We start from the raw sequence: 21,636 nt of genomic DNA on the forward strand, positions 1-21,636 counted from the left end.
GTTTTCTATATTTATTGTTTGCAGTGGTATGTGTTTTGTACTGCATGTGACTTACTAGTTGTACTTGCAATGATTTAATTTGTGTTTGGGCTGGTATGCTGGCCAAGTGAGGCTAGTCATTGTTTGCATCAATTGAGGGTGGTACTGATGTTGTTTTAATAGTTGAACTTGTGCAATCTTTTCTTCTTTTTTACTTGCCTTCATATGCTTGTTTTGTTTTCTATATTCATTGTTTGTAGTGGTATGTGTTTTGTACTGCATGTGACTTACTAGTTGTACTTGCAATGATTTAATTGTGTTTGGGCTGGTATTGTGGCCCGGTGAGGCTGGTCATTGTTTGCATCAATTGTGGGTGGTACTGATGTTGTTTTAATAGTTGAACTTGTGCAATCTTTTCTTCTTTTTACTTGCCTTCAGATGCTTGTTTTGTTTTCTATATTCATTTATTTAAGGTGTGGCTTCTTTATTTTCATTTATAGCCTGTTAGCGTTATGAGTCCGGTCAAGCCGGTGGGAGGCAATGCCGGAAAAGTTGGCTTGGATGAAGGTCACCAACGGAAATTGAACTTAACTGTGCGATGTTCGTTGAGAGAGGTTGAAGCTTGTGCTAAATTGCTCGAGAGTCGGCATGTGGCTAGGGTTCATGCATCTGGTTTTGGTTCTATCTTCAAGTGGACGGTGAAGTCTAACATTTCCCGCCCTCTGATGGGAGTTTTGTACCTGAGGATAGATGCTGATACAATGACTCTTGACATGGGTGAGGCTAATAAGAAGCTTCGCATCACTAGCGATGGTATACAATAATTATTTGGTTTCCCTCGTGGTAGTCGTTCTGCGCCAAGGCCGTAAGAGGACGGATATGACAACGCTCTAATGAAGTTAAGAACGGAGCTTGACATTAGCAGGAACAAAGAAATCAGTACAAAGGCTTTGAGGAATAAGCTCAAGGTGCTCGTCAAGGATCCTAGCAAAGATGACCTTGCTCTAAAAGTGTTCTTCATTATTTTGTTTATGAAGGTTGTGTTGCCTGGTTCTGCCCCACGTGTTTCCAGAGAGGCAGCAATGTTTGAGGGTTTCGTCTTTGAGGACATGGCTAAAAGGGATTATTGCCAGCTGATGGTTGATGAGCTTAGAAGGGCTGTTGCCAAGTACCAAGATGGTGATACCATGGGGAAGGCAATCACAGGCTGTGCCATAGGGCCTGTACTAATGTACCTTGACTGCCTTATCTGTGGCAAGACTGCAGAGCCTGACATGCGAGTCCCCCACATATGTTTCATGGATCCTGCCAAGCTTTCTGATCTGGTTCATGCAGATTTGATAAAAAAAGGCAATGCAGATCCAAAGACTTGGATGTTTGGGAAGCTTCCAGTGAGTTTTATTTCTCTTGTGTCTTGCAGACCCTTTTTTATTTTAGGTATAGCTACTTTTTTCTATAGTGGACATGTGTACTGCAGAGTTATCTATTTAGATTTTGTCTTTCTTAAGCTTTGTGAGGTTTAGGTACGGTTTTTTAGTACTGTTGTTTCATGTGTGGTTGAACTGAATAACTTTGTTCAACTGGCCTGTTGGTAAATACTAACAAATTGGCAATGACAGTTAAAGTTTATTAGTGGTGTTGATTTTAAATCTGTTAATATCATGTTTTATTTTTCCCTATGTGTTGCATTGATTGATTAACTATTTTCCCCCTTGTTTGTAGTGGAAAACTCATGAGGAGGTTGTTCTTTTCCAGTGTATAAACGGGCAGTCCTGGAGATGCCCTCATCTCAGGTTCTGAAGTTTTCATCTCTGCCCGATGAGTTGAGGGATGACCATGGTGTTGAGGGTGCTGGTTATGTCCCCCCTGGCCCTAGTAATGCTAGTGCTTCACAGAGGCACGGCTTTGGTATTGATGTTGTTGTTTCAGTGTTGGAGCGTGCTGAGCATATCTTAAGTAATGTGTGTTCTGAGCTGCAAAAGGTCCCAATGACAGTTGAGCGTCTGAGTTGTATCAATGGTATCCTTCCTGAAGGTCATCAATTTAATGCTGAGGAAGCTGTTGACTACATTGGGATGGAGAGAATTTTAATCGGTGATATGCATTACGGTGTCGCTGATCTAGTTCAGAGCTCGGTTCGTTTGTTGAACAACATGAAGCGTTTCAGAACCATGCAAGACTCTTGCTACAAGCCATATGAAGAAAGTGCAAATGTTGTTATCAAGCAGATTGAGCAGGATGAGGCTGCTGCCACTGACAGCAGGGCTGGTGATGGTACTGAGGCTAATGCTTCTGATCACGAAATGAATGATGTTGGCTTGGAGCGTCCTGATGTTGATGTGAGTCAGTCCGCGGTGTTTGCAATTTTTACTATGTTGTTCTATTGTCAGTGTTGTAGTTGAACTTCCTCATCTTCATCTATTTATTAATAATTTTCTTTCATGCAGATTGATCAGGATGAGGCTGCTAGCACCGATAGCAGGGCTGATGATGGTACTGAGGCTAATGTTTCTGATCAGCATACGAACAATGTTGGCTTGCGGCACCCTGTTGTTGATGTGAGTCAGTCCTCATTTTTTGTATGTTTTTACTATGTTGTTCTGCTGTCAGTATTGTAGTTGAACTTCCTGATCTACATCTGTTTATTAATTTTTCTTTTAATGCAGGAGACCAGTCATAATGTTGAGGCTGCTGTTGACCATGGAGTTAATGATCCATCCACTGATAAGTGCAAGGTTATTTTTATTTTTATTGTGTTTATTCAAATTTTCTTGAATTTTCATGCGCACTAATGTGTCTTGCTTGTTCATTTTTCTATCCCACACCATTTAGAGTTTGCAAGGGGTAGCTACCTTTTTTGTTACTGTTGTTTAATTCCTTGTGTTTATTGTTGCTCATAATAGCATTGGTTTTTTGCCTCATTACATTTGAATCAGGGTCCTCTTGTTGGCGATGAGCCTTGTTTGCCCGTTGCTGATGTTGCTTTGAATGTTAGCAGCAGCAAGATCGATGATGTTGCTGTGAATGCTTCTAAGGTTTGTTTTTCTGTGCACCTCTTGGTAGCTTATTTTTTATTGTTAGTTTTGTTCATATTATTCACTTTTTCTGAATTTTTATTTTCGTCAGATTACTGATGTTGAGCGTGGGGTTGTCCTTAGTGGTGGAGATGATGCTCATGATGTTCCATTGAGTAGTGGGCGCAATGTTGGTACCAAAGTTGCTGATGAGGATGCTGGTGCTGCCAGCATACTTGATTCCAAATCGCCTGGGGTTGGTATTGCTGGGAATGAAAATGTTTCTGGTTGTGAAGATTTGCCGCCAGAGAATTTCCCGCCTGGAGCTCTTGATTACGGTGATGCATTGCAAGATGCTTCTAGCGTGGAGGAGGTGCCATCCAAGGATGATGATTTACTTCTGTCAATTTCTACTGACCCCTTGACGCAGGAGGCGCTCTTGTCGTCCCAGGATTTTCTTTCTACAGACCGTGGAAGCGCAGCAATATTGGTGTCCTCTCAAGATGTCCCATCGTCAAACCCTGAAACTGGAGGCATAATGGTCTCATCACAGGAACTACCGTCGTCATCAAACCCTGATAGTCCAGGTAAGGACTTGTAAATGAGGCGTACTTCTCAATTTTGGCATTTTGGACATGTTCTCTTGTAGTGGTTGAACTTATTATTTTTCTTCTTTTTCTGTAAGCAGAAAGTGGTAATGTTTTGTTAAGGTTGATACGTTTTTCTTCGCTGTTACGAGGTTGCGCACGAACCGTACGAAATGGTTAGTTTGGGATTTTGCTCGTACCATTTTTGTCTCTTTTTCTTTCTCTCGTATGATTATTGTTGTTGTTGCAGTAGTTTTAATTCATGTAATCTTTTGTGTTTTTCTAGTCACAAGCCGATGTTTCAAAATAAAGAATGTGATGCCAGTGTTGGTTCTATTGCTAAAGCATTTGTCCCCACTGGCATGCTCAACTTAGACAGTGCTGATGTTGTTTTATATTCTCTACGTTAGAAGTACCGAGACACTGACAAGTTGATAGTTCCCAGATGGGTGACGGTCAGTATTTTGCTTTTTGTAAATAGGATGATAACTTGTTTTGCCAATTTTCTAACTGTTGTTGTTCTTTTTGTACAACAGACCCAGATCCGTGATGGAAATATTGATTCCAATGTCCTAAATTGGTTCACGAGATCAGGTGCTGATGGTTTTGACCAAGTAGGTGAACTTGGACTTTTTGTACTCATGAACTAGAACTGTCATGTTTCCTTGGCAGTTTTGGGAGGTGGGGGAATGAACTTGATTAGCCTACTTTTACACTTGTACTTATGAATGATGCATGCTTCTTTTTTATAAAGCTGCACTTATTGTCGCAAGGAAATTGAACTATTATGATTGTTCCTCAATTTTGGGCGGTGGATATAAACTCTTATGGTTATCTGATTTTTGTTTGTACTTCTGAATTTTAATTTCCCTCTTTTATTTTATTGTTTGGAGGCTGAATTTTTTGTTTCACTATGATTTGGTAAATTCATTTTTCCTCTGTGATTTTTTTCAGCTTCTTTTCCCTACATTTGATCCGCCGTCATTTGTGGCTACCATGAAGCCTAACAAAGAATCTGGGCATTGGTGCTTGATTGTTCTGAATTTGAGGTTCCGTCGTTTCGAGTGTCTTGATTCACTCCGTGATGAAACCTGGGGTGATGCAGTTAGATTCTCAAGGAATATGACAGATAATATAAAGAAGCTTTGGAGGGAGTCAAGTGTAGACAGGGCCAAACCGTTCTCGCCGGTACATATTGATGGTTTGTCTTGTGAGTTTGTGCGGGTGCCGCAGCAGGAAAACACGTGAGTATCCGTTTTTAATGATTTTTGTTGGTTGTTTTTGTTGCTGGGAGGATGTTGTTCCTGTATTTTCAGATTTGTGTTGTACCATTTTGTTTTTTCCTTTGTTTACATGCATGATTATGGATTCTTTATGCTACAAAACTGCAAGACCTATCATTGCCGGGAGGATGGTGTAATTGAAATGGTCGATTACAGCCATGAAGACATTCTTGACATTAGGAAGACTTTGATGTATACCTGCGCAACTAGCGATGTGTTTGATGTTGACTTCCGGGGTTTGTTTGGCATCGAACCCTGTACGTGTGCATGGCCTTTTGTAATTTTTTGCAGCTTGTACTTCTCTATTAGTACTGTCATGAATTATTTATTTGAACTTACCCTTTGTGCGGTCTTATTCTCTTTTTGTTTTTGTTTTTGCAGGTGAGTGGCTGGATCTTGGTGAGCATGACTACAGGTTCTTTGGAAGCCAGTTCTCAGAGCTCGAGCGCGTAGCTATTGATCTTAGCCAGGGGTGTTCTCCCAAAAAGACAAGATCTAGTGTTATGAAGGGGCGGTTGGGAGCTCTGAGAGGTTCTACGGCTGCTTGTGCAGAGAGCCCTACTACACCCAAGAATCCCATTGTGGAATTGATAGACAGCGATGATGATGTGTTTGACAAGATTGCTGGCGTGGGAAGAGTCACGAGGAGCGTTGCTGCCAAAGGTTTATCTCCCCTTGCTGGAATAGTGGCTCGTAGAGCTGGTGGTGCTAGGAAAGCTCTTGCTTTGGATTCTGGCAATGTTGTAAGCACGAAGCATGCGCCCAGAGCTCCTATAAAGTTTTGATCCCCTGTGCAGCAGCTTCACCCTCATAAATTCCCTCACCTGGACAAGGCTCGCAGGTTGTTTAATCTGTTGCTTAGTGATGAATGGCGTGAGAATTATGCCGAGTGAGTATCTCTCATTATTTTTCCTCTTCTTTTTCTTCTGTTGTTTGTAACTGCTAGATAAATATGACCTGAACTGTTCCTTTTTATACAACTTGAACTGCTATGAATGCCTTATCTTGCTTCTCCTTCTTTTTGTTCTTGTGTGTGTTCCTGGAATACATTCTCAATGATACCTCAGCCTGATAAAAGCGTAACTAGCTTCACTGGGAATCGCATCTGAGAAGTTTTTTCACCTGGGCAAATGATTGAGGGTGATGTAATGGACTTCCTCATTGATGATTGGAAGCAAGATCCCGAGAGAAATGCTGATTTCGCATCTAGGAAAAGGGTATTGCTGAGTCCATATTTCATCACGGTAATCAATCAGATAATTTTCTTTCTGTTGAACAAGACTGCCTATTGTTTTTACGAGTTTTAATAATACTTTGCTTGTTGATCCTTTTCCGCTATCTATTTCTATTTTGGATTTTTTTGCAGGTTGTGCTTGACTGTACGTTTTACGGTCATGAAAATAAAGTGTTTAATGTGGAGAGTGCAGCGAGGGATTTCAAGAGCTATGTTAAAGATAAGGAAGACTTGCTCAGTGCTGACCTTGTGAGATCTACTAGCTGATTTTTGATTTTATTTGTTTGTTGTGATGCTGGTTTTTATTTTGAATATTTAACATCTCTTTTTTGGTCATTTGTTTTTAGATCATGATGCCTCTATTCAAGCCAATGATTTTAGGAAAGGATAAGAAAGTGAACCACTATTCCTTATATGTCATGAATCGGTACCGAAGTAGCGTTGACATCCTTGACTCTTTACCTTATCCGAAGAACCACCGTCCTTCAAAGAACACCTATCATGAAGACTGCGAGAAGATTGTGAGTGACATTTATTATCTGTACTGGATTAATTTTTCTGCATCTTTGTTTCTGCTTTTTCTGAGGCCTAAAACGGTGTGGTTTCTTTTGTTTTTTTTACAGATTTCTAGATTGGTCAAAGTAATGAAGGCTGTGTATGGTGATGCTCAGTACAATGCGAGCAAGCAGCCCAATTGGGAGCTGTTTGCAAAGAAACCAACGTTTGTCAAGGTTCCACTTCAAGGGGAAAATGAGTGTGGCCATTATACTCTGAAGTATGCGGGATGCTATGATGGTGAAAAGATCATTGAGAACATTCGAGATAATGACGTGGGTTCTAGTTAAGCTTTTCACTTTCTGTTTTTGGCTTATTGTGTATCCTTTTTTATGTGTCATGATTTTTGATAATTTGTTTTATTGTTTTGCAACCACGCATTGTTGACTGGAACACTGAGGATCTGTATAGAGTTGTGTTCAACCAGAATAGCCGGCTTGTGGTGACGGAGCTTCCCAAGGAGGTTCAGGCTTTGGCTCCTGATGCATAGGAGAAATGGTCATCATTTGCATAGTGAATGGGATAGTTGTGTGATATATCTCTTGAAAGCATTGTAGGCTCAATTTGTAGTGTTTGATGTCTTGTCGAGTACTATGTAATAACTAGTATATTTTCTGTTGTGTTTAAGTGTGGAACAATGTTTAACGAACTTTTTTTCCATGATGATTGTGTGGTTGAATAGCTGTTTCACTTGTGTATGTTTCATCGGGAATTCGTTTTGGTTAAGTTTTATTTTTTGTACTGAAGACTTATATACTAGTTGAACTGAAAACACCTTTTTTTCAAGTGTATTACGAGTTGTTGCTGAGAAAGTGAGATTTATTTTATTTTTACCTGATTCCAACCTAAGTTGGACCTTTATAGTTTCTGTACTCTAGTTTTCTTGTACTTATGATATAGTTATGTTAGTACTGATTTGTAATCTCATTCAGCATAAGGCTTTTAAAATTTGGTGCCAAATTTTTGTTTGAACTTCTTGAACTTTAGTAGTTGAACTTCATAGTAAAAGTAAAAGCACTGGTTTAAATTAGCTATGTTTAAGAGATAGCCCTATTAAGTTCAAAACTACTTCTTTCTCAAGGCATTAATTGGTATCATCATAGCACTTACCGAATAAACTAAGTTGTATTGAGATTTCAATTGTGCTAGTACTTTGATTAATTATTTATTTTTTGTGTTGTTTGAAGCTAGTACGTCTTCCGTTGTGTTTCTTGTGATTTTTCTCCTTTGTCGAACTGATATCTTTTTGATTTAGTTTTGGCTTTCTTTTTCTAGGCTGTGGTTCTTCTCCAGGCAATGTTTGGTATAATCATAGCACTTGCCGTATAGACTAAGTTGTACTAAGATTTCAGTTGTATTATTACTGTTATTCTTAGTGTGTCACTATTTTAGGGAATGCGAACTGAAGCTTCCCGTTCCTTTTTATATTTTGTAGAATGAATGTACCGTGTGTTCAAGTGTACCAGAACTTTCAGTCCTAGCATGCTAGTGACTAGGAAATACATACTGATGGTTCTTTGCTTTTCCTGTTGCAGTACTTAGTGAATTTCTAACTACTATTAGCACAATGCTTTTAGTACTGAATGTTGTCCTCGGCTGAAACTTAGTCTTTTTAGTGTTCTTCTAAAACTAAAAACTGAATTTTTTTAGTGTGATAGTACTACCGTTCATGTCTAAGCTATACTGAGCGTCCAAGGCTACTATTTGCTTTTGTCCGTAGTTAGACTACCACTGTTTTTTTTGCAAAAATATTTATGAGTTATTTTATTTCTCCATGACTAGTGTTGCGTGGCAGCCATCAAGTTTCAACTTCAACCTACTTCAACTTCAAATGATGGATCAACAAAATAGGAAGCTAGCAAACTTGTTGGATGACATAAGAAAACGATGTACTTGATAGACATAGGCATACTTGTTCAAACCCTGACACACATAACATAACGTAGCTGGTTCAACATAACGAAAGCAAACTACAAATCTGAAACAACAAGACTAAGGATAGGCAGAAGCGCGAGCAACACGAATGCAGACTTTCGTGCATCTTCATCCGCGAAGTTGCAGTGGTAGGAGGGGTCAGCCTCCTGCTCTTTTGAAATATCCCAACCTGTCACGATGTTGTCGATTGTCTTCCATGACTTGTACATTGCGTACGCATCTATTCCTGCATATGTGATGAGGTTTTCTGGCAGCGGGCTGGTCCCCCACAGTTTGTGGTCTGCCCTGTCCATCTTCTTCTTCATGTCGTCGTAGAATGGGTGGATGACGCCGCCTGCAACATCGTCCAAGGAGTCGTAGTATTTGCTGGTCTTTGGATCTTTCCACTTGCGCTGCATGTTGATGAAGTTGTTGGGGTTCATTTCCAAACCAGACTTGCCCAGCATCTTCTTGTCACCTCCAATGCTGAAACCGACAAATGTGTACAACTTCTCCTCCTGTAGCTGTAGGAAGTCTTTGAGGCGCTTGGGCCTGCAAGGGGGGAGACACACATTTAAAGATTAATCTTCTTTTTTGAAGATTTAATTCTTCTACTTTTTTTTGGTTTTACAAGTGATAATCCATGAGGTAGATCCTTATATATTATGAGTCATGGATGAATGTAGATCAGAAACTAGTACACAAAGTCCTGAAATTAAATTCAACTATACCGTGTTATTTTTTCTTTTTTGCTATCTTCATTGCTTCACCAAATGCTTCACCAAATTCAAGAATCATTTTACCAGAGTCAATGATATATGTGCTGCTTGATTCAAGTTTAGTTTTCTTTTTTGTTGAATAAAAGACCTATACCAGTGCTTGATACATCTTTGTGCATTAATTCTATATCAACTTCAGAAATTAATTTGAGAAACATGTGCATCAAGATATGGACCTATAACACTTCACCAAAGATCTTTTAATACATCAATTCTATAAACTATACTAGTGCATCAAGATCAGAATCTATGCTAGAACATCAAGTTCAAAAATTAATTTGGTGCATCAAATTCAGAATGCTATAAACATTTTTTCAGATGCTAATCTGGTGAAACAATTCACTTCACAGTTTCAGAAATGCATGTAACTTGATAAACATGTAGTCGTGCATCCACTTCATAAACTATAGTAGTTCATCTAGTTGGGAAACAAGTTTAATTAAGTTTTTAGTGAGTAGTACTAGTACAACAGATGAATGAACAGTAGTATGGGTTACCATTTTGTGGCTGCTGCGATGTGGTATACCAAGCAGAGTTCCTCGATGCACAACTGCAGGACTGCCGCCATCTGTGGAGGTTCTTCTTGGTTGGTGTACTCCACATCAACTCCGATGAAGCTCGGATACAAGCCGCCGCCCTTCATCCTGAGCCTGCTCATCACCTCGCCGGCCTTGTCTAGTACGCTGGTGCAGACGATCTCAAGTGTCTCCTTGCCGTGGAGCTCAACCCCTTTGACCGTTTTGGTGTACTCATGCTTCTCGCTGGGGACGTGAATGTCGACGAGGTTGCTGCTCTTGTTCGACGTCTCGCCATGGTGATGCTTGGCGGACGGTTCCTTCGCCATCGCCTTCCTCCGGCAACTGTGGGCTTGGGAGAGAGAAGTTTTTGGTTTGTGTGCAGTGGAGATGGAAGCAGCAATGGTGGTTTTTTGAATGAGGCAGAGATGGAAGACAATGGGGTATCTTGCAGTGCGTCGACGGTGGTGTGTGGGAGGCGATTCGTCGGGGGCATGGGTGTAGTGGTCGTGGGGGTCGCCGTTTGCAGTGCCTCATGGCAACTGCCTAGTGGGTGGCGCGGGTGGTGGCCTGGAAGAACTAACCGTCCAAGACAAATGTTTTTTACTGCTGCATTGATAAGTCTTGTCAAGCTGTACTTACAATCTGCTAAATCCTACTTGCACGTCTCTGCGGTGGTGATGGTGGCATTTTGCACTGTTTATGTGACGTATGCTCTGTGATGTTTTTCTGTGTGGATGTTAAGTATTGTTTTTCCATTGAAGTCTTATACACTAGTTTATCTCAAAACATTTTTTCAGTGCCCTGGGAGTTGTTGCTCCATACTTGTACTTATTTTGTTTTCATCTGTACCAACCTAAGTTAGGCCTTTATAGTTTTTGTATTCTCATTTTAGTGCACTTATGGTTTAGTACTGTGTGAACTGAATTGTAATTTCATACAACGCACGGGTTTGAAATTTGATTTCACAGTGGTGCGAGTGGCCTGACTGATCCTGTTGTTTTTAGTACTGATGTCATATGTATGTTTGAACTGAGTTTTTTTTGGTTTTTGGATGGAGGTGGGGGTTTGAGATTATTTTACGACCAAATCGTTCATTGTGGTGTGGACAGATTTTATATAAATAAGAAATTTAGCAGAATTGACAAATAAATTCTATTTGAACTTTTTGCATTTTAGTAGTTGAACTTGTCAGGTTTTATATAAATAAGAAATTTAGCATAATTGTCAAACATTATATGTTTGAAATTTTTGAGTTTTAGTAGTTGAACTTGTCAGATTTTATATAAATAAGAAATTTAGCATAATTGACAAACATTATATGTTTGAACTTTTTGAGTTTTAGTAGTTGAACTTGTCAGATTTTCTATAAATAAGAAATTTAGCATAATTGACAAACATTATAAGTTCGAACTTTTTGAGTTTTAGTAGTTGAACTTGAAAGTAATATTTAATTCGGTTTTTTAAATCATGTACATTAAAAAGATAGGCTATTAAGTTCTGTTCTTTTTAGAGGTTTATTGTTTTTGTATCATATTTTTTCCTTTTTTCTTGTAGAGGTTAATTGACAGACATTTTTCTTGTAGTTTATATTTCTTTGTCCCGCCCTCTGGTTTGTATACCTGGGCTTATTGGTGGGGTGTTTTGTTGACGATGCAGGTTATTGGGCCGTTTTCCGGCCCAGATAGCTCGTCCGCGCGGCTGTGCAATGCGTCGTGCGCGTGCGCTCTGGGTTTAGTCCCACCTCGCTAGTCGAGGGGGCTCTGGACCTGTTTATAAGCGCAGCCGAGGCTCACCAGTCGAACTCCACTGAACACTTACCTGAGCGCTTATACAGGGCGCTCACTCTCTCCCTCTCTTGACCTGTGGGCCCTGGTCGGCGGGTCATGCGTTGTGTGGATTACTAGGGATTCGCCCACGGGCTCAAGTTCAAGTATCTAGCATTGTCAGGGCTTGCGCCTGACCTTGGGCGGTCAATTTTTTTGTTTTTTTTGTTTGTTTGAATTTAGTACTTGACTCCACCAGTAACTTGGACTGATACTTTTTGTTCTAGTTCTTGTCAGTATTGTGTGAGTGTAATCTTTTTCATTTGAGTTTTCTACCTTCTTTTTTGTGTTTGTTTTTGTGATTATTCTCAAGTGTCTTCTGGTGTCATTTTTTGAACTATGGTACTTGCGTGTAGACTGAGTTGTACTGATAGTGCATTCATAGTAGCGCTTACTGACTGATGCTTCTTTGTACTTTTTATTGTAGTAAGTATGTACTGTACGATCAAGTGTACTGAGTTGTACTGACATGGAACAATGTTGTGTGATTAGTTGCATCATAACTAGTACTTTAGAGCAGCGACAACGTTCCATTCAGAAGCTACTTTTCAATTTTGAAATGATGGATTAACAACATACAAAGCTACCAAACCAAACTTATATAATGAGATAAGCAAAACATTGTACTTAATGACATAACTAAACTTGTTCAAACATGACAAGCATGACATAATCATACTGGTTCAACCCAACAAAATCAAACTACTAATTTGAAACAACAAGATAAAGGCAAGCACAAGCGGAAGTAAAACGAAGGCAGGCTCTGATGTATCTTCATCCCTAAAAGGGGCAGAAGGGGCGGTCATAGTAGTGGTCAGCCTCCCGCTCTTTCGCATATTTCGGACCATCTGTGATGTAGTCGATTATGAACCATGACTTGTACGTGGCGTACGCACATACTCCTGCGTACTCGATGAGGTTGTCTGGCAGCGGGCTGGTCATCCACAGTTTGAAGTCTTCTTCTTCATGCCTTTGTAGAATGGGTGGATGATGCTGGCTGCAACATCAGTCAAGGAGTCGTACTCTTTTCCGCTGTATGGAACTCTCCACGTGCGCTGAATGTCGATGAACTTGTTGGGGTTGATCTCCATACCGGACAACTTCAGCTTCTCTTTGTCGCTTTCAATGCTGAAACCGGCAAATGTTGTAACACCCACGATGCGGCTATATCTCCCACGTGTCGAAGCACGACTTATAGGCATAACCACATGGTGGTTTTGTCGCAAGAAGGGTCATCTTCACACAATCCCATGTAATGAACAAGAATGGGATAAATAGTTGGCTTACAATCGCCACTTCACACAAGTACTTAAATAAATCATACATCATTCAGGGTACACACATAGTCCGACAACGGATGAAGCCAAAAGAAAAGAAGATAACCCAACTGCTAGATCCCCGATCGTCCCAACTGGGCTCCACTACTGATCAACATGAAACGAAACATAGAAACGACCAAGATCTTCGTTGAGCTCCCATCTGAGCTCGGTTGCATCACCTGCATTGGTATCATCGCCACCTGCAACTGTTGTGATAGTATCTGGTGAGTCACGAGGACTCAGCAATCTCAAACCCACGAGATCAAGACTATTTAAGCTTATGGGTAGGATGTGGTAATGAGGTGGAGTTGCAGCAAGCACTAAGCAAATATGGTGGCTAACATACGCAAATAAGAGCGAGAAGAGAAGCAACGGAATGGTCATGAAGCTAGAAGTGATCAAGAAGTGATCCTGAAACTGCTTACGCACAATCATAACACAAAGATCATGTTCACTTCCCGGACTCCGCCGAAAAGAGACCATCACGGCTACACATGCGGTAGATGCATTTTAATTAAGTCAAGTGTCAAGTTCTCTACAACCGGATATTAACAAATTCCCATCTGCCACATAACCGCGGGCACGGCTCTCAAAATTTTATACCCTGCAGGGGTGTCCCAACTTAGCCCATCACAAGCTCTCACGGTCAACGAAGGATATTCCTTCTCCCAGGAAGACCCGATCAGTCCCGGAATCCCGGTTTACAAGACATTTCGACAATGGTAAAACAAGACCAGCAAGGCCGCCCGATGTGCCGACAAATCCCGATAGGAGCTGCACATATCTCGTTCTCAGGGCACACCGGATAAGCTAAGCATACATGTACCAACATAACCCAAGTTGCCAAGGGACGGTCCCGCACGGTGCTCTAGTTTGGACCAACACTCAGAGGAGCACTGGCCCGGGGGGTAAAATAAAGATGACCCTTGAGTCTACAGAACCCAAGGGGAAAAGGCTTAGGTGGCAAATGTTAAAACCAAGGTTGGGCCTTGCTGGAGGAGTTTTATTCAAAGCGAACTGTCAAGGGGGTCCCATAAATCACCCAACCGCATAAGGAACACAAAATCAAGCAACATAACACCAGTATGACGGAAACTAGGGCGGCAAGAGTGGAACAAAACACCAGACATAAGGCCGAGCCTTCCACCCTTACCAAGTATATAGATGCATTAATTAAATAAGAGATATTGTGATATCCCAACATAATCCTGTCCATCATGGAGCGATCTTCAACTTTACCTGCAACTAACAACGCTATAAGAGGGGCCGAGCAAAGCACTAACATAGCCAAGCAACGGTTTGCTAGGAAGGGTGAAAAGGTTAGAGGCTGACATGACAATATGGGAGGCATGGTAAACAAGTGATAGGTAACGCAGCATAGCGATAGAGCGAAGCAACTAGCAAGCAAAGATAGAAGTGATAACAAGGGTAATGGTCATCTTGCCCGAGATCCCGCAAGGAAGAAGAACGGGTCCATGAAGAAGACAAACGGACGTAGTCGAACGAATCCTCACAACTCCGGAACGAAACCTAAGCTAACGAGAGAAGCAAACCGGAAAGAAACAAACAACATGGTAAACACACAAGCATAAACATGTCATGATGCACAAACAAGTATGATGCATGTCCGGTTTAATGAGGCATGGCATGGCAAAGTGCAACAAACAATACTACAAATTAGGTGGAGCTCAATATGCAACGAGTTGCATATTGACGGGACACCACATCAATTATTTAGTTCTCTCTCATTATGAACAAGACAAGATTAAATGTTGGTTAACATGGCAAGAGGTGAAGCATAATTAAACTAACTATCTAGGCAAGTTTAAATGAGGCCGGAAACAACAAACGATAATTCCGGAAATTCCCCATATGTCATTTAGCAAATTAAAGCAAACAACATTTTAACATTTTAAATGTTGTTATCATGATGCGGATGACATATGCAAGTTTTAAGCAATTTTATGAAAATGTTGACATGAGCAAGATACGAGGCATTTGTCACCGTGGCGGAAAGAAAGGGTGTCATGGCGACGAATCCGAAAATGATGCCACGGCAACATATCGGTTCCGGTAGGTCATGAAGATACCGGTGCAAAAGGAGGCATACGGATGTGCGCAACATGCTAGAGATGGTGGGGTGCTCCCGACTACCGGGTTCCCACGGGTTAGTGGCATGGAAACGAGTGACAATTCGGACACGGTGCAAGCGGTGCATCCATTCAACACATACATTCAGTCCACGGCGGTCATTCTCGGCGGTTATACCTTTGAAGCATGCATTTCGGGGCGGTTCAAAATCGTCGAGGGAAGTAGTCGTTCACGGGTCGTAGGGGAAGTAGTCGTACACGTTTCGTAGTTGTACACACTCCATGGATGTTCGGGGTCACGTCAAGGAACTTGACGTCCACAGGGTCTTCGAGGTCGACGGTAGTGGTACACACGACGTCGGGGTACTTGTCGGTCCGGTCTTGGCGGTGTAGATATACACGTTGTCGGGGTACTTGTCGCATCACCGGGTGTAGTCGTACACGTTCGGAGCGGAACTTGGCGTATCCATGGTCTTCGGGGGTCGTCGGGTACTTGCGGTCTTGGTTGGGGCAGCACACCGTAGTCGAACTTGAGGCGGTCTTGGCGGGATCCAAGACAGAACATCACAAAAGGCTTCGGATGACAGTGTTCAAAAGGACAGAACGAACTGGTAGCATGCGCCGGCAGCAGGGTTTGCGGACATGGTTCCCTCAGTAGCAGTGGGGGGTTCAGGCCATGGGAAGGCAGGACCAACAAGAGCAAGGTTCAACTGGAGCTGCTGCTCGCAGGATGGAGCTCGAGGCGCGGCGGAGCTCCTGGTGGTCGCCACCGGCGGAGGAGGCGGCAAGGGGCGTGCGGGTGAGGAGCAACACGACAGCAGTGGAGCAAGCACAGAGGAGGCAGAGGCGTGGGAACGACGGCTCCGGTGCGGGGATGCCTGGATCTCGCCGGAATCGTGGTCAGAGGCGAGTGGCGCGGCTTCCTGAGGAGCTTGGGGCGGACATGGGGGCTCCTGCTCCTGCCGAAGACGACGACGGTAGACCTGCGAGACGAGGCGGGGAGGAGGGAAACGGCAAGGAGAGGAAGCAGGGCGTGACAAACCATGGAGGTCGGCGGTGTCAAGGCCATGCGGGCAGGCGAGCTCGCGGAGGAGGCGCTCGGGCGTGGGGTAGAGCGAGGGCGATGAGGAGGGAAGCGGGAGTTGTTCCCGTGCATGTGGCGGCGCAGGGAGGAACGAGAGGGAGAGATGAGGATCGGGAGAGAGCGTTGGGTGCGGTTAGGGTTAGGAGGGGTTTAAGTGGGCTGTGGGAATGGGTCGGTTTGGTCGGTTAGGCCCAAGAGGCCTGGCTGGGCTATCTCTCTCCCTCATATTCTTTAGCAGAAAATAATTAGAGAGAAGAAAAGAAGAGAGGGTTAGAGAAAGAATTTGCGCATGCGGACAATTTTCCCGGACTCATAAAAATGAGCTTGAACCAGGAAAAATAGAAGTGGGCATGACTGAAAGTTTAAATTCAAACTCATTTGATTTAAATTCAAATGATTTGAATAGGAAGTGAGGGTTGGGAAGGTCCAAAAATGTTCGGATTTTTGGTGGAGCTCCAGAATATGATGAAAGAATATATGGCAAGGTTGGAGACCAAGAATTGAGATAACAACGGCATGGGATATTTTGCAAGTGGGTTATGGTTAATTCCAAATAAATGGAATAATTTTATTATAGCTCCCTAATAATAGTAGGAGACTTTGAATATGTTTTAAAGAGAAATCACCATGTGAATATCCCTCGATTTAAATAGATCAACGATCTATGCAATTTAGTTAGGTGAGTTTTAAAAAGGGGTTGCATGATGACATGATGCAATGCACATGATGCAAGGATGAATGCAACAAACAAAACAAATCACATGACGAATCTCGGAATACAAGGAAGGCATGTGGAGCGTCGGTCTCGGGGCGTTACAAATGTGAACAACTTCTCATGCTGCAGCATCTCGGTCAGGCGCTTGGGCCTGCAAGGGGAGAGACATTTTGAATATTAGCATTACTTTGATGTTTGAATTATTCATTTTTGTTTTGTTTTACAAGCGATGAATCCATGAAGTAGTTGTTTATGTAGGATAAACAATGGATGAATGTACTTCAAAAACTAGTAAAGAAAGTTCTGAAATTAAATTAAGGACATCATGTTATTCTTGTTTTTGGGTTATACATAGTTTTAGTCAATGTTGTATGTTCTGCATTGGTACTAGTTTAGTCTACTTTTGTTGAATAGGATAACACATAACTAGTGCTTCACCAAGTCCTTAGTTTATTTTCTTATGAAAATAACATTAGATCAAATTCATAAAATACTTCACTACGTCAAGTTCCAAAACATCTTTTTAATACATTGAGTACATAGACTACTCTATTGGATCCACTTCAGAAACTACACTAGTCGATCAACTTCAGAATTTAATCTTCCGCAAGATTTTCCAAATAGTAATCCAGTGCATCAGGTTCAAAAATACATTTATAGTGTATCTACTTGAGAAAATGCAGTAGTGCATCCACTTTTCACAAACCACACTAGTTCATCTAGTTGGGAAACAAGTCTGATTAAATTTTCAGGATACAATACTAATAAAACAGATAAACCATACAGGGCAAATGAGTAGGATTACTCACCATTTTGTGGCCGCTGCGATGTGGTACACCAAGCAGACGTCGTCGATGAACAACTGCAGGACTGCTGCCATCTGGGGAGGTTCATCTTCATTGGTGTAGTGCACACCAACGCCGACGATCCTATGATTCGGACTCTTGCCGCCAAGCTTCGTCCAGAGCCTGGATATCACTTCGTAGGCCTTTTCTGGTATGCTGGTGCAGACGATCTCCAGCGTCTCATTGCTGTGGATCTCAACCCCTTTGAGGGTTGTTGTGTACTCGCGCTTCTCGCCGGGGACGTGAATGTCGACGAGGTTGCTGCTCTTGTCCGACGTCTCGGCATGATGACGCTTGGTAGACGGTTCCTCCGCCATCGCCTTCCTTTGGCGACTGTGGGCTTGGGAGAGAGAAGTTTTTGGTTTGTGTGCAGTGGAGATGTAAGCGGCAATGGTGGTTTGTGGGAATGAGGGAGAGATGGAAGAGAATGGGTTTTTTGCAGTGCGTGGACGGGGATTTGTGGGAGGCGGTTCGTCGGGGGCGTGGGTGCAGTGGGTGTAGTGGCGTGGGGTCCCCGTTTGTAGTCCCTTGTGGCAACCGCTTAGTGGGTGGCGCGGGTGGAGGCGTGGAAGAACTAACCGTCCAAGTCAAATGGTTTTTACTGTTGAACTAACTAGTCTTGTCAAGCTGTACTTATGACCTGCTAAATCCCCCTTGCACGTCTCTGTGATGGTGATGATGGCATTTTGCTGTTGCACCGATTCGTATTGTCAAGCTGTACTTATCAGCTGCTTATCCCACTTACACGTGTCAGGTTCGGTGCTGATGGAGGCCTGAACTCCTCTACTGTGGTACTTGGACTGGTGATTGAAGTGTAATTGAACGTACCAAATACCAGTGAGACTATGTGTGGTGCTAATGTTTTTTTAAAACATTTTTTGTATTTTTTAAAGGATTGTTTATATCAAGATAATCTCTGAGTATTTTTTACAGATAAATTAGGTTTTCATCAGTACAGGATGTATTATATTCGCATTTTGCTTGAGGTAATTATTTTTATGTACTGATGGTCTTTCTGAGTTGGGACTGGGAGAAGCAGAAGTAGCTTTGTTTTTTCACAACGATGTTTTTTTGAGGCGTTCACGGGTGTGTTTGTTTTACTATGCCTTTGTACTGACGACTGAGAATTATCAGTACTGGTGTACTACATGAGTTTAAATTTTTCCTTGACATATTTTTGCCGAGTTACTGGTCGACAGTAGCGTTTGCGTCAGATATATCGAGATAAGTTTTTTCAAATTTATTTGTGACTGCATTCAAAAGGATTATCAAATGGTTTACATAATGATGTCACTGCTCCAGCGGGCACAAATCAGAAATTATATCAGTACTGATGTGTACTCTGCCTTGTACTGACAATTGAGAGCAATCAGTACTGATGTACTACAAGAGTTTAAATTTTTCCTTGACATATTTTTTTGCTGAGTTACTGGTTGACAGTAGAGTTTTGCGTCAGATATATCCAGCTAAGTTTTTTCAAACATATTTGTGACTGCATTCAAAAATGATTATCAAATGGTTTACATAATAATGTCACTGCTACAGCGGGCACAAATCAGAAATTATATCTTAACTATAGTACTGATCAAGAAATCGATGATAAAGCTACATAAGTTTTGGTAACGACAGTGTTTCTGAAATGTTTCCTCATTGTGTGCCGATGCAACTGAGACTACAAGGTTATTTTTTAGTTGACGTAGCAGGATAACCACTATGTATTGTTCAGTCTTGAGCTTCTCCTAACTGTCCCCGAATGTTGTGCCTTGCCAGCTCCCTTTCCAGGTTGAGCCTTGGCAGCTTCGTCGATTTCAGTTTCCTTGCCTCCGACACTGTCATCTTCATTGTCTTCATCTTATTGGTCATCATTCTCGTCAAACTCTTCTTCTTCATCGTCTTCATTTGATTGCTTGGAACTCTGTATCTTGCCATGTTTCTGTTCAGCTCCACTGACCTCCTTGCCCACTTTGCATGTGCGGGCATTATGTTCGTCAGTTCCCCCACACTTGCGGCAAGTGTAGCTGTTACGTGTGTTGTCTCCATTGGTAGAAAGCTGGGTGGCCCCAATCTGCTTGTTCTTGTTGACAGTGGCATCTGTGCGGAGTGGGGATGTGCGGTAGTTATGGTTGCTCACGAAGTTGTAGAATCCGCATGCCCTTATCCCGAGAGGTTTGCCGTACTGGCCAAATTCCACACGCTTGATGGGGTGTGGTGTCTTTTTGGCTGCTACTTCGCAGCTTTCGATGCTTGCGTCTTGCTCTTCCTCCCCTTTGTGTTTGAGAATATGGGTGGCTTAATCACCCTTTCCTGCTGCTACTGGTAGGATGTGCTATTGTCATGTCGTTCGCCTACAGCACCATCAAGCTCATGATCTCGCATGTGAGCTTGTTGGTGCTCTTGAGTGTGCACATGGGCAAGCTCTGGTTGCTGCTGCTCCTCTTCCTCGTTGTCAAACGGGTCAATAGCTCCCATATGGTTCATCTCGGATAACATTGTAGCAATATCCTGCTCAATGGCTTCATTGTCCGCGACACCTCTATTTTCAGCAGAATGCATGGCGTCGAGTTCTTGTTCAAGTTTGTCCATGACAACCCGCAACCTCACCATTTATTCTTGGCTTCTCAAGCTTTTTCTGTGCACCCTCATGTTCAGCGTCAGCAGTGAGCTTTCAATGTAGTATTGGGATGCCTTGTTTGACGCTACTGTCCTCAAGTCATTTCTGTCAAATGTTGGCTGGATGTCCGGGCGTTTGGTGTATCTCCTGAGGATGTATTTCTCTGGAACGCTGGAAGCCTTAATTGTCTGCATCATGCACACGACATGCACGCAGAAAAGACCTGTATTGTTTTTGGAAGAGGTGCATGTTTTTTGTCATTTCATTCGAACAAAAACTTTGCAAAAAAAGTAGTACAGTATGTAACATCTTTTTTGTAGTCCTCACCTGTGGGGTCCCATAGCCTGCACGCACACTCATATGTTTCTTCCACGGGGTCTGCAACCACCTGGAACGCATGCTGAGCCCACACAGACAGTTTTTGCGGGTGGTTGTAGCGCACGAGGTACTTTTTGGGCTCTTCCGTCTCTATCGCCGTGAAGAGTGTGCTCAGTTTTAGCCTATTTCTGATCTCACTGTACACAACTCGTGTGTACATCTTTGCCATCTGGGTGTCAAACCCATAGAAGGTCGGCGTGTTTTGTTCCTTCTACACATGCAAGAATGATGACCAAATTATTAGTTTTCTCGCAGCAAAAACTTCTAATAAAGTTTTACTTTAGTAAGCATGTAATTTTTTGTCTTACGACAAGTGATAGAGCTATACCCGGTTACCCATTGTCTCCTGGTTCTCTGTCTGCCTCCTGGTTTTGACGCAGGAGTTTACCTGGCTGACAAACTAGTGTAGTTTATGTCTCTCACTTACATAGTTCTTCTTGAGCACATAGTTCATGCTCTCACTTCGCTGTGTGGATGTCATTTTGGCGCAAAAAATTTCTTTGAAGTAGGCTGATATCCATCTCTCACGCTCGTTCCACATGCCCATCATTGTGGCATCATCGTGGAGGTTGTACTTATCCATGAGTCTTTTCCAGGCATCCTCAAACTCAGTTGGCATGAGGGGCCAGTTGAGCATTGATGTGAATTCATCCTTAAAGTCAACGTGCCGGTAATACAGGTATGTGAGGTGTTCCCTGTACTTCTTCATAATGTGCTAGCGGCATAGCTTATGTACTGTGTTCATGAAAACATCTGCGGTCGCCAAAGCCATTGCCGGGCACTGATCTGGTAATGAGAAAATAGACTCAGAGTGGTCAGCAGATGGTTGTGCATATATACCAATAGAACTAACACAACATTTTTACTGTGTTATTTTCCTTTTCTTTTTTGGATGGGGGTGGTGGTTG

Source organism: Triticum dicoccoides, chromosome 1B (assembly GCF_002162155.2).
Source record: "Triticum dicoccoides isolate Atlit2015 ecotype Zavitan chromosome 1B, WEW_v2.0, whole genome shotgun sequence".
NCBI classification, from domain to species: Eukaryota; Viridiplantae; Streptophyta; class Magnoliopsida; order Poales; family Poaceae; genus Triticum; species Triticum dicoccoides.